Below are 15,055 nucleotides of genomic sequence, written 5' to 3'. Positions count from 1 at the left end.
CTAAATCTGACATCGATGAGAGCAAAAGGCAGAAACAGAAATAAGATGGTGATATTTTAAGTTAGTGAATCAAATAATCTTGGAAAACTTCCGTGTCTAGCCTTCATTTGTGTATTTTTAAAACCTTATATGGATATTCTTGGAACAGAATAGCTCCTAAATGATACATCTACATTTATACTTTTTTAGTTCTTAAGTGCATATGTTAGAAGGATGAATTCTCAAGACTTAAGTTGCTATGAAAAAAAGTATAAAGAATTTTCATGTTAATATATATTCACAAAATTTGATGAGCTGCTCTTTAGACAAAGCAAGAGACAGAAAAAGACTAAAAGAGATATTGAAAAGCATCTACTGGACAGCATTAGGTACATGTGACACATCAGCATTTTCTTAGCTCATCTGTGCATGTGCCTTGCTCTCCCATCTGTTATGCATTGCTTTTTCCTTATTTTCTCCCAGAGCCTTCATCTGTCATCTGGCAGTAATCATTGTGCACAGGTAGTGGTGATGGATTAGATAGCTTAGAGTAAAAAAAAATTTCATGGTGAAGATGGAAATATTAACATCAAATATTTCATTGGGTGGATCTTGATAATGTTTATGAAGGGTAAATCTAAAGCTACTTATTTAAACATAGAGAAGTTATACATATACACACATAAGTATTTATAAATGCTTTAAACCAGGGATAAACATAAAAGTAACTCAGTGAGAACTAAGAAAATAAGAGAAAAGGCTAGTTGTGACTAAACATTTAAGAGCCTAGTTGAGTGCAAGGAATATTGGCTTCAATCCATGGACAGATATAAAGTAATATTAGGAACTTGTAATTGCTATTATGACTTGATACTTCTCCCATAGCTGCAAACGATTAGAAATGTAGTAGCGAGTGTTTGTGTCTTCCCATATTCTCTTCTCCTGAGGTACCTATTATACACTGCCTGTTTGTGTCCTGCTGATGTTCACACGTTAAAAACCTTACGTTTGGATGCCATGGTGCTAGGAGGTGGAATATAAAGAGACTACAGTCAGCTCTGTTGGCCATATGAACCATGAGGATTCATCAGCCAGCCAGGAAGCCAGCCATTCTTGGAGTTTAGAAATACTGATGCCTTGATCTTATACTTACAATCCTCCCCAGTTGGGGAGAACTTTTTGTTGTTTAAACCATCCAGCCTGTGCATTTCTGTTACAACAACCTGAGCTAAGAAGAGTAAAGAGACTACAGTCAGCTCTGTTGGCCATATGAACCATGAGGATTCATCAGCCAGCCAGGAAGCCAGCCATTCTTGGAGTTTAGAAATACTGATGCCTTGATCTTATACTTACAATCCTCCCCAGTTGGGGAGAACTTTTTGTTGTTTAAACCATCCAGCCTGTGCATTTCTGTTACAACAACCTGAGCTAAGAAGAGTGTATACTGCTTGATGGAATCCCCCCCCACCAAACATGCTCCATTTATCACAATGCGTCCAAGCTCAGACCTCATGATGCATTATCCCTAGGTCCACATGAGATATGCGGAGAAATCATGTGTGGAATCACGCTCTAGATCAGTAGTGGTGAACCTATGGCACATGCCTCAAGGGCTATTTGTTATCACTGAAAGCTCTAAAAGCCATAACTGCTTTAGAAGATGTGTAGGGCCAGGAAGATATGGGGTGGAACTTGTGGGAATGAAGGCAGCTTATAGGTGGTGCACAGGAAGGGCTGAAGAGGACAGTTAAGTGGGCTCTGTGACCAGGCCATTTATGGCTTCAGGGTAATAGACCTTTTTTCCATAACCTATTTTGCAATTGTAATTTCTCAGTCTATGGTTTAAATTAGTATCTAATTTGTGCTGGTGCATGGGGATCTGGTGGTAGGATAGGAGTGCAATTGTCTCCAAATTCTTTACTGCTACAGCAATAATATTACAGTTGGAAAAATAAAAATTTCAATAACTAAATTTAGAGATGAGTGAAAATTTGGAAAATATGGAGACCTGTGATCTTTTAAACAATTCTGTGCTTGAATTTTCTCACTTAGCCTTGTGGAGTTTCAGATAAATTGAAGAAAAGAGGGAGAGAAAGTACACTGCACAGAAGCAGCAATGCTCTATGGATAAGGCCAGCTTGGGTTTCATTGTAGATTTAGAATGAACAGTGTGAATAACTTTGGGCAACTGATAATAACTCTGAATTTCAGTGACACTAACTGTTATAAGATCTGAACATGTAATATTCCACAAAAAAGCAATGAAGAAATCATTACTGGACCCAGTCTTGCAACAAAATTATCTAATCTAGTATTTGTATACCTAATAAATAATTTGCAACAACAGGTGGTTGTACAAGTGAACTTTCTCATATTTATGTCCTCAATGTCTCACAGTCTGACACATAGTAAGTGATCTGTAAAAATACATTGATAAGGTTGACTTAGTGACAAAAACCCATTCCAAATTTTTTCCGTAAAGTACTTCAAGATTTTGTCCCCTTTTTAGTTAGTATCAAGATTCAAAAGAAAGTTTTTGAATAACAAGCAAGGATCATCCTTGGCCAGATGTAGTGTAGAAAAATATAATTTTACCGAGATACTGATTTCAGGCTCAGAAGAAAGGGGAAGTTGAAGAGCATTAAGGGATGAAGGAGTTCATTTGGCTGCAGTGGTTTGTTGAACCAAATAGTTGAACACCTTGGTATAGACATCAGGTTTTCCTTTGAGAGCACAGACTGAGCTCCAAGAGACAATACCCTGTAGTTGTCCATTGCAGAACACAAGTCTACCAGTCATCCTGGCCGAAGAAAAGATCATCAGAGCTCTTGGTGATATCTAAATGGGAGATGGCTCCAGGATTTTCCTCTATTATCCTTAGGCCTTACTTGAAGCACCTTTAGGAAAGCCGGAAATTGAAAGCATCACATGTAGCTACATCTGTTTTCTTCTTTCTCCTTTATTATGGCCCCTCTTCTTTCCTTAGAAGGCTAACAAGTTCAAAACTATAAAGATTTTAAACTATCTCACTATCTCTGCAGCTTTCACAAGGATTGGATTCTACATGGATTTACCAAGAAGATTGTCTGGGCATTCTGTTAGCAAAAATTATGTGTGTGTGTGTGTGTGTGTGTGTGTGTGTGTGTGTGTGTGTGTTTAAACTTTAACCCTAATCATCAATGTCACAAAGAGAAATTTTATATTTAAAAAATTAATAATTCACCCCACAGCGGATCTTAACTTCCCCAAATCAGACCCAGGGATCTTTTTTGTTTCTCTGGATTTTAGAAAAGGAGAATTATAATGGAGAAGAGTGAGACTGAGATAGATGGAGAAAGACTACAGATACTAACATTGCAAGAGTCCTTTTGCCCCTCCAGCAAGCCGAGGCAGAACATATGCCTAGTGATGAGGGCTTTGTGACAGGTGATGTCAAACAGGACAAGAGCACCCAGGCACTGGAGAAGAGCAGAGTATTTTCCTGTTGAGTGTTAGAGTGAAAATGGAAGATTACTCACTGTGCTGCTGTAAGTATCTTTCTTACCCCATCTCCTTTCTTTAATATATTCCCATTCTTTCATTCAACTTCTTAAGGAATTGTTACTTGGGAGAAAATTTCTTTTCCTTAATGGCTTTCCAAATAGTTTTAATCAGCAACTTATTCTTTCCTTGAGAGAAATATGAGCTGGCAAAGGTATCAAGTCCAAAAACATTTTATCTCGCAGGGGTATACTTCAGGGAACACCAAGTCACCTCACTTTGGATCTTTTTTCTCATCTCACTTTCTGGCTCTCTGTCCCCCATGAGGCTCATTTCAGTTAAATACATTGACATTGATCTAATAATTCATTTTTGGGTGTGTCTTCTGCATGGCCTCCCAAAGGAACCTTCCCATTTCAATTACTGTATTCTAAGACTGTTTATATCCAGCACTATCCTCAATCTAAATTGCAACTCTGGGATCCCAGCCGTGGGTGACAGTTTGGGCTAAGGGATCCTCAAAGTGTTGTTCTTCTCTATTGCTTTCAGATTTAATATTTGTTTTCTAAATTACACTTACTGCCAAAGCTTACTGTGCTTCCCCAACTGGACATGAGACATTGTGTCCCAGAAGATTGAAAGGATGTAGAAGAGAGATAGTAGACATTACAGAGTTAATGATGGCAGGTGACTTCAGTTTAATCAGCAAGATGTCATTATTATGGTCAGCATGTTCTTCGGGTGGAAGATGATCGTCTCTAATCAGTGAATTGCTCATTGCCCTAAATGACATAAATGTGTTCTCACAGAAGCATCTGGATTTGCTCCTGACTGTATTGAAGGATTTAAAATACCCTAAAGATACAACATTAACTTTGTTCTGGTACCCCAACTATCAATCACAAACACAAAAACAAATATCATAGTTTTCAAACATTGACTCATGCACATGATTATGCATTTAAACTAGCATTTTGCATTACTCCACATGGTGAAGGTGAGAGAATTCCCTAGATTAGCACACTGTTCACGCAGACTCCCAAGGCTCACCATCTCATTAGAATAGTCAGATTTAGAAATTAGAACCAAAAGACACATTTAAGACAGCTGGACTTGAAAAGGGGATTGGTGGAGGTTGATCTGCACCTGTCAGTTCTCATCTGCTTGCGATCATCCAGTTTAATGGGATAATGAGGCAGAGTCAGATATAAAGAATGTTGAGGAGAACAAAATGACTTATGCTTATATTTGATGTCCTACAGGAAATATGTTACATTTTATTATCTCCACAATGCTATCTTTCCTTGAAGAGCTCCATGACTAGGACTATGTACACATTCATTTTTAAGCTATTTCTCAGGATATTTCCTCATACGCTTTTTCTCTTCTGAGTCTTTAGTGCCATCTTCTATAAAGACTTGGAGAACTCTGAGACTACCCATCTGAACAAAAATCCCTCGGTTCCTCATACAATTCTTCAGGGGAAAAATCAGGCTTTTCAGGATCTGAATGCTTTATGGATCAAGTACAGTTTTGTCCTTTATCCTAATTGTGCTTTGTTGGGATGAAAGGATAAGTTGAGCTTCCAGCATAAATGTGAACACGGATCACTTACGGCTTGTAGCAGTGAGCTGCGGACACCACTCACTGGTCAGTGATGAGGAAGCCACCAGTGTTCTGCGACACCTGGTAGGGGAGGGAATTCTTCTGATGGGTGTAGCCCCCAATGATTTTATCATCATCATCAATGGGGAAAGCAACTGACAGGAAAAATTAGGAAAGCTATTTAGAAAAAAGTCATGGAATTAACACACTATGAATTTTTTGCAGACTATCTAGAAAAGAGATGACAAAGTTCTTTTGTCATCAAAATCAGGAAATGTGATTTATAAGGTATTTTATAGAAAAATTTTATTCTATAACAATAACACATACTTTTCTCACATCACTGTTAGTATTTCAAATTTGGTTTAAGTTTGTTAAATATACTATATTTACCTCTTTGCCATTCATACAAACAGGCACATACAGAGACTCTATCTCCCTCCCTCTCTCTGTCTCTCTCTCTCTCTCTTTCTCTAACATACCCACAAATTTACAATCATCAGATTCTTTAGAGAATAAATGAGTGAGCACCATTACATGCTGATAAAAGAATAAATAACTCTTTTTACACAGAACTCTGCTTAAGAAGAGTGATAATAGCTTTTCTAGTGTGTGTATGTGAGTAGGGTGATAAGTGTTTGTTTGACATAGCTCTTTCCATGACGTTACAGAGGGGAAAAAAAATTTAGAAGCAACCTGAAAGTTTTCTTTCTCAGAAGAAACTGAGCATTTACTTTGACTTTCCTCATTTCTTTCTTTAATCCGGGCCTAAAACTTTCATTTCAGCATTGTACAGTACTTTATGGGTTTCCCCTACCCATTATTCCCCATTGTCCTAGTTTTCACTCTAACATTACTAGTGTTAGAGCCCATGTATTTATAAAGATTTTATACAGCTTTCAAAGCCTGCAATAATTTGTATGAATGATGTTTTCCTGTTAAAAAAATTGAGAAGTGCTTCCAGGCATGTGGACATGTAGACTGAATACATGTGGATTGAGTATATGTGTGCTAAATTTGAAAAAAAAGTGTTAAATTTTAATAGTATGAAATTTACCACAATCAAAAATGGAATTGTCATTTTTCTATTTTTATTTTCATCATTGAGTGACATATGACCTCATAGAAGGTAAACTTCTTTAGCAGTGGTGTCATGATATGTAGCACCTGATCTTTAGTTAGGAAATATAAAATATCTTGTCTTGTGAGGACTCCACGGGTATTCAACCAGATTTTTAGTATTCAACATCAGATGGACATTCATGATTCCTTCAAGGTGAGGAGATTAGTTTCAATTATTAATACCAAATTCTTGAAGATGTCAAGTAAGTTCTTATTTATGTGGACCTTCTTTCTTTTCCTCTCCTTCTTCATAGAATTTAGCTTGAAATTCAAGGAGAATTCTGGTATTTTATGTTCCATACTCTCAAACACTCCTGGTCCACATGCCCTTCCTCCAACTAGGGAGATTACTCATCCTTTAACCTTATTCCTACATACTGTGTTTTCTACATTTTAAGATTCATTTTGTTTTGTTTTGTTTTGTTTTTTTGTTTTTTGAGACAGAGTCTCACTATGAGACTGACCTGGGACTCACTATGAAACCCAGGCTTGTCTCAGACTCACAGTGATCCTCCTGCCTCAGGTTCCTGAGTGGTGGGATCACAGGCATGCGCCACCACGCCTGGCCATTTTAAGCTTCTTGAATACAGAGTTTATATTCAACCTTCACTGTGATTTTCCTTAGAATGAAGCACAAACTTGCATACAGGATCATGACTCACTGAGCAATACACTGAAGAGACTCACCAGCAGTGCCCAGGAAGTCAAGGAAGATGAAGGTTCCTCACTGGATCAGGACTGAGGAAGAGGACAAATACTCTGCATCCACAGGGATTTATGACTCCAGGTTTGTCATTGATACCCACAGCCACAGGTGCCAGAAAAGTGATTTCAGTGGAAACTAACAAATCCAAATTTAGAATTCAGGGCTGAGGATTTAGCTCAATGGCACTGCACCTGCCTTGCAAGACCAAGGTCCTGAGTTCTATGCCTAGTACCCCCCCCAAAAAAAAATTAGAATTCAGTTCCATGACTCTTGGCACATGACCCAGCACCAGATTTAACCATCAGCGTATTTCTACTTTTTCAGAAGATTATGGGGATGGAAGGAATAAGTAAACCTGGTGAGAACTGTTCCCCAGTAGAAAAGTAGGAATGAGGTCACAGAACATTGCTACCTGACTGGATTCTTTGATAAAAGTCTCTCGGACTTGGTTGACTCAACTGTGAATTGTTGCGATAAGGATGTTCCTACACCCTGCCCCCTTCGTGTTTAACAAACATTGGTTTTTCCACAGTTATACAGTTTTGTTTTAGAGTAGTTTTGACCTTATTTGTTCATGTTAACTTTTCAGTACTAGTAGAGATTTCTTATCCTGAAAAATGAAAATATTTTATTATTGGAAATTCTAATGTATTAAAGAGGGGAAATGCAATCAATTTACACTTATTTAGAGGTTACTATATGTTAGGAATATAATAGTCCCACTTTTATGTTTTATTTTCAAGGATTGAGGTAGGCATAGTGAATCACATACCAAAATCATTAAATTGGAACATTCTAGAAATAAATAATTCACCTTTTAAAAATAATTTTACTACCATATGTTTTTATATTTGTATTATTTCAATATTGGTTATTATGATTTTTTACTAATTGATACATTAATTTTATGATAAGTATTTATGTATTGGATAATATTCACATATAGGATTTGACACTATGTGAAATTCTAGGCATTGGCTGGGAGTTTAGAATGTATTTCTCAAGTGGAAGTGGGAAATGACTGTTAAGTACTTTACTTTTTTTTTTTTGTATTGGGGATCAAACACAGGACCTTGCACTTTCAAGGCAGGTGTGGTGCCACTGAGCTAAATCCCTGGCCTAATACTTTACTTTTATTAATTTCAGTAATCCTTGGAACAATCATAAATATTATAATTGCAAATTTACAGATTTGAAAACGAAGGCAGCAAAGGCATAGTGGACTTCACCAAGATCACCCAGCAGGTACAGAGAGTCAACTTTTCAATTGGTTTCAGAGGCTATGGTCTTATCAAGGTAATCACAGAATTCTTGGCTAATAATAATAATAATATGCCTGATGTTTATAGAGTGTTTACTGACAGGAACCTAGAAAAATGTGTCCATGCACCTCTTCATTCAGACCTCTTTGAAAACGTCATAAATTTGGTAAAATAATTTTTACCAGGAAGGAATTCTAGTGAGAAGGAAGCACAGACTAGACATAGTTGCCAGATTTCCAACCTACACAATAAATCTGTTATCTCTTACCAGGAGATAAATAAATTCTTATCCTTATTATTTGCTTCTATCAAGAAAACTTAGTGTAAGGAAAATATTTGCAACTTTGACAAAATCCACAATTGGGCCAGGGACTATCTATATCCAAACCACAGTTTTCTGAATAATAAGCTCTGTTAAATAAGTTAGGTTTCACATTGCATTATGTGTATATAAAATCACTGTGGACTGTTTGAATAACAAGAGAGGGTGTATATCCAATATGGTTATTTTATTGAAGGCATTTGTGCCTCAGAATGTAAATTAGTTCAGTTACCAGATGAGAAATGTGTTGACTTATACTATAGAGATGAGAACCTGTTTAAAAAAAACAAGGGAGTAAGAAATCATTGAAAATGGTATAGAAATTGAATATGAAGAGACTGAGATATTCAGAATAAATGAGTACCTCTAATACTCAAGACTCCTATATAAGTATCCTTTTATAAGATTGGCATTCTTTTTTTTTTTTTGTGGTACCGGGGATCGAACTCAGGTCCTCGCGCTTGCGAGGCAGGCCACCGAACCGCTGAGCTAAATCCCCGGCCCAAGATTGACATTCTTAAATGAATTTTAAATGCAATACCAAAATAATACTGAGTATAAATATATTTTTATTAATTTTATTGGGACATTTTAGGTATACAATATAATGACATTCATCATTGGAAATTTGCACCTTTACATAATCTATTTTGATTCTTCCTTTTTCCCCATTCTCCTGCCCTCCCTTCAACCCCTCCATCACTCCCTATTTACAGATGCTTTGTTTCCACTATTTAATTTTCTCATATTAATTCCATTTCCTTCTTTCCTTTCTTTATGGCTCAGTAGTACTCTACTGTATTAAAAAAAAAAACACACATATTTTATCCAGTCTCCAGATGATGGACAATTGCGCTGTTTCAAGAACACCCAGCTTTTTTGAAGTTCTTGATCGTGGAATTGTATCTTTTTCTAACTTCTTTTCCCTGGTTTGGAGGTAGATTAGGGTGTGGAAAACCTGTAGGACAAGTGGATATGACCTATTGACCACATTTGGCTTGTCTGCCCAGAGTGTATTTTTCTCCCAAATCCAAGAAACTTAACAACATTGTAGAAAAAAGGTTTTAAACTTCCACCTTTTCTCTATGATATTTGCTTCTAAAAAGAGCTAAACTTCAAACCTCATATCTTCTGACTGTACACCCATTGAAGCCCTCTAATTTCTTCCTTGTTAGCTGACACAACATACTACATGAAGGGCAGTAAAAGTCTGGTAGCCCTTGGAATAGGTCACAGCTGTCTCGCTGTCTAAAGGCTGATCCCTTATCTTTGTTTACAGTGGAGATCTTTATTAAAACTGGTTTTAGGTTCAGAAGAATCCACCTGTTAGTTTCAGTTCAGTGAAAGGCTTGTTTTCATGTTTGGGTCATTTCTTAAATAAAGAAGACAAATGTAAAAAATGTATTAGTTTGGAGTAGAGGCCTGTGCTTAGAACCCATTAGGATATTTGAAGAGCTCCTGGAGTGCTTACTCTGGCATCCCTATGGCTTCTACTTTAGAGTCTGATACATAGTGAGCTTTACCAAATCTGTAATAAATGATTACTAAACAAGCTTTGACAAATGCCTGGTCATTTTCTTATCTGCTATATTTTTAATACATCCTTCCTGTCTTGCTTTGTTTATTGGATTTTATTGAGAAGGTAACACATAAATATCTATGAGCTTTCATTAATTAGAAAAACTAATGAGAAAACATGGTAACAGAATTAATATGTGTTCTTGGAGGATTCCACTTGTAGGCTACATCAAGACCTCTTTTGTTTCTGCTTCTCCACATCTTACTGAGAGGACAATGAATTTTTCAAAGGTGAAAGTCATCCATGAAAAGCAGTTTTTCCAGGAAAGTGAGATTTAAAGAACACATACCCTCCACTTTCTCTAATAATTGATAAAATTGTGATTTCAATCTTTATATAAACCAAACCTGCCACTTACCTTCACATCCAGCCTCAAATATGTGGCCTTGCTGGCTCACATGGGGGCCATAAAACTTGCCAATATGTTCTAAGTTCAAGGTAGTAGCCTAAATAAATTGGAACCAGAGGGTTAGGCTCAAGAAAAAGAAAAATCTATTGAAGACCTTTGAATAAGGAACTAACATTATGTCTTCTTGAAATCTCTATTTTTTTATTGAGTTTATTGGTACATTTTAGTTATACAGTACAGTTACATTCATTGTTGGGATCTTGTACCTTTACATGACAGGTCTTGATTCTCATTTTTTCCTCTTGTCCCTGCCTCCCCTTCAGCCCATCCTCCCCTCCCCATTTACAAACACTTTATTTCCATTTTTTCATTTTCTCATATTTTTTTCTTTTCCCTATTACCTTTCACCTACCATTCCCACTTTCCCTACACCTTTAATCCTTTTCTTCCTATTTCACATTGTCAGTTATCTCATTAGGATCTTATGTACTATTATAGTTTTTCTTTAAAGGTCTACTAAAATTTCTCAATAAATTCATCAAAATCAGGCATTATCTTTGTTATGAAACATTCTATTACTGCCAGAATATAGTAGCTTTTTACTAATATAGTTTGATTTTTATATTCCCATGGTTCAATTTTGGTTGGCTGTGTTTGTCTACAAATTTATGCATTCCTTTCGAATTTCCAATTTTTTGGAATGTAATTTTTAAAATACTGCCTATGGTTTTCTAGATTTCAATGATACTTGTTGTAATAGCCTATTTTTCAGCTCTAATGCCATCACTTCGGATCATCTCCATCTACACTGGCCCACTTTTTGCAGTCTGGATCCATCTTCCGAGTCCTTCTCTCTGGTGACTGGAGCTTTCACTTCCCTAGGCAGCTGTGCTTCAGGATGGGGCCTGGATTTCCTTGGTCTGGCACCCAGTGTCCTCCTCTTCCATTTACAACTAGTTTTTTTCTATTTATGTACCACAGGCATCATTGCCTTAGGCTATCGCTGCCTTGGGCTAGTATTTAGGCAGGCATGGGGGGCAGGGAAGGAGGAAGGGAGGAAGGGGGGAAGGGAGAACCAGAGGAGGGGGGGCAGGGAGGGAGGGAAGAGGAGAGGAGAGGAGAGGAGAGGAGAGGAGAAGAGAAGAGAGAGGTAGGACTTTCTGTTCTCCCTTACAGCACACTCAAGCCATGGGGATGCATTTTAAGATGGATCCCAGTCCCAGCATGGCTCAATCTGGTGGAAATTGCTGGGAATTACCTCTCCCACACCAGGACTCAGGTCACTTCATCAATGGCTTGCTAGCATTGCGTTCAAGCAATTTGCCATGGTTCCCTGATCTCATCATGAAGCACATTCTGGTTCACATGGATGACTATTCCAGAGCAGCTGGAAGGTGCTGCAGGCCTCCCCTCTGCAGTGATGTTCTATTTCTACATTTTTAATGCCTTTCTTGAAATGGAATCCCTATTAAGGGCCATGTCCCCCTTTGTACAGTTTTGGCCCTTAAGTGCTTATTTTAGTAGGAGAATTTCGTTTTTATTTTTATTGTTGAGTCCAGACTGGCCTTAAACTCACTATGTAACCCAGGTTGCCCCAAAATGGCAGCAATGCTCCTGCTTCAGCCTCCCTTGCACTGGGATGTGTGCCGCCACCTGGCAGTAGGACAAATTTCTAATTGTTAAGCGACTCTGGAAAAGAATATAAAGAACTTACATTTGAATAGAAAGTCACAACATGTGATCAGATGTTTTTAGATATAGCTGGAGACTGTTATTTAAATAAAGTGGAGAACTAGATGTATTGAAAAGTTGTTTGGCATTAAGTACCAACGGTACTTCTGCCATTCTATCACTTTTCTGTGGAACTGCTGTGTTCTCTGAAGTTTTATAAATCTCATTTGTCATCTCTCAGAATCTTCACTTAACAGCTCAGCAAGGCAAACTATTGTGGATTCAGGAAAGTGATGGTGTAGAGTAAAAAAAATACTTCAGGGTAAAAATGGAAATCTTAAACAGTGTTTTTGGGAGGATCCTGTTATGTTTAATTGAGGATGTTATAAGTATAGTTCTTTAGACTCAGAGAACTTATACACAAACACACACACACACAAATGAGCACACACATACACAAACTCATATATTTTACACACACTGTATGTGTGTGTGTATATATTCAAATTATACCATAGACAAAAATAGATATAGTTTAGTGAAAATAAAACAGAAAAGACTGGTCAAGACTGAATATTTAAAGTCCAAGAGGCAAGGCTGAGGACCTTTGGGTTCATCTGAAGGTCCATATTGGAACTCACAGGTTTTGTCTTTAAATATGTCTCCCATAGGTATGAAAGTGCTGGCAATGGGTGCATGTATCTTCCTAAACTCTGCTCTTCTGAGACACCCATAAGGAACTGTATGTTTTTGTCCCTGAAATTCAAATGTTAAAACCATAACCTTGGACATGATGGTTCCAGGTGCAGGAAAACTGAAGGGGAAATTAAGCTTTGATATGATTGAGAGGGTGAAGCCTTCTCAACAGGATCGATGCAGTTGGAAGAAGAGTAAGAGTAAGACCTGCTGATGCCTTCATTTTGGCCTCACTAGGACCCCAAGCTGTAGGAGATAAATGTGTCATGTTTAAACCACCCAATCTATGGAATTGTTTTTACTGTAGCCTGAACTAAAATGGTTTGATTTTCCACTTATTCTTGAGATTGCATCCCCCTTTCCTCCTGCTCCAGTTCTTCCAGTGCATCTGTACTCAGCACCCGTTACATCTTTACTTCTGTGCTGTACCAGGTGCCTACAGGAATTATGCATAAAGACTCTTCCTGGGATGATCTGTGGGGCAACAGATATGTAGAAGGAAAGCTAAAAGAGTGAAGGCAGTGGGCGTGTGGTACGTAAAGTAGGTAGGCTGCAATGGAATACAGTACTTTATAACCAGGATGCGTGAGACCTCACGTCAATATATTTTCTTTCTGAAAATGAATCTGTATTTTGTACTTTTTTTGTCTACACTTAAATTAGTACCAAATTTGGGCTGCGATTTGTGTGGTAGAATAGAGATGAAGATTGGACCCTTTCCCCTTCAGCACTTACCTGTGAGATCAATAATATTACAGGTGGGAAAAGCGCAAGATTTTGCAAAGCTAATAATTATAAGGTGAATTTTATTTTATTTATTTATTTATTTGGTACTGGGGATTGAACTCAGGTCCTTGTGCTTGCAAGGCAGGCCACCGAACCGCTGAGCTAAATCCCTGGCCCTATAAGGTGAAATTTTTGAAAATGCACAAAATGTATGATTTCGAAAAATAATTTCTGCACCTCAAATTTTCTCTTCCCTACCCTATGAAATTTCAGATGATTGATGAAAGAAATGAGGAAAGAGCAAGATCTGTGTCAGTAAAGCACCAATGCATTGTAGGTAAGGGCAGCTATAGCTTCATCACAGATTTAGGATGAATGGTTTGAATTACTTTAGGGTAATTGATTTATTTTTATTTTTTAATATATTTTATTGGTACATTTTAGGTATACAATGCAGTTACATTCATCATTGCGATCTTGTACCTTTACATGATGTATCTTGGTTCTTATTTTTTCCCCATTCCCCTGACCTCCCTTCAGCCCTTTCCCTGATTTATAAAGATTTTGTTTCCAGTTTTTCCTATTCTCTTAGTTTTTTCTCGTCCCTTCTTCCCTTTCTCCTATCCCGCCTACTTCCCCTACACCTTTACACCTTGTCTTCTTATTACTCAATGTCAATTATACATTTTGATTCTTATTTACACTTTTAGTTTATCACACCAGAGAAACTATATGGTATTTACATGTGTGTCCTATTAATTTCACTTAAGGGTATGACCACAATGTGCATTCACTTAGTTATAAATGTCTCTAGTTTCTCATTCTTTGGGGCTGAGTAGTAGTCCATTTTAATAGCAAAATCACATCTGCTTTATCCAGTCTCCAACTGATGGGCATTTGGGCTGTTTCCAAGTTTTAGCTATTACAAACTGTGCTGCCATAAGCATGGGTGAGCATATATCACTATGGTATGATTCTTTTCATTCTTTTGGGCAGATACCAAGCAGGGGAATAGTTGAGTCAAATGGAATCTCTGATCCTAGTTGTTTAAGGTATTTCCATATTGATTTCCATAGTGGCTGCACCATCCTGCGCTCCCACCAACAGTGGAGAAGGATTCCTTTTTCCCCACAACCCAGCTAGCATTTGTTATTGGAAATGGGCTAAGTGATTTTAATTGTCTACTTTAGTATCATTGTAAGTTATGAGGATATGATCTACCATAAGAAGCAAAGTATTCTTCTCAAACCCTACAACAAAAATTTTGGATATATTATTTAGGTACCTAATAATTATTTTTCAAAAGTATATGGTGAAAATAGTAGTAGTAATGGTACTATTCACTTCTGTATCTTCAATGTTTTACAGAGTCTTGAGAGAGCAGGTCATAAATAAGTTTATAGCGATTACTCTTGATAAATGGAAAATAACCTTCCAATTCTATCCAAGAAGTAGCTCAATTCTCTGTCCACCTTTTCACTTTAAGACTCAAAAGAAAGCTTATGAATAACAAGCCAGGACCATACTTAAACAGATATGGTACAGTAGTCCATATTTT

General features: G+C 37.3%; 1 pseudogene; it reads right to left on the bottom strand.

Moving 5' to 3' along the window:
• Window positions 1–2,637: 2,637 nt before the first annotated feature.
• LOC117286273 lies at window positions 2,638–12,309 on the bottom strand (annotated as a pseudogene).
• Between the last annotated feature and the right edge of the window lie 2,746 nt (window positions 12,310–15,055).

The sequence above is a fragment of the Fukomys damarensis genome, unplaced genomic scaffold, assembly GCF_012274545.1.
Source record: "Fukomys damarensis isolate Sample0158 unplaced genomic scaffold, DMR_v1.0_HiC HiC_scaffold_16, whole genome shotgun sequence".
NCBI classification, from domain to species: domain Eukaryota; kingdom Metazoa; phylum Chordata; class Mammalia; order Rodentia; family Bathyergidae; genus Fukomys; species Fukomys damarensis.
This window is presented reverse-complemented; position numbering and strand designations above follow the sequence as displayed.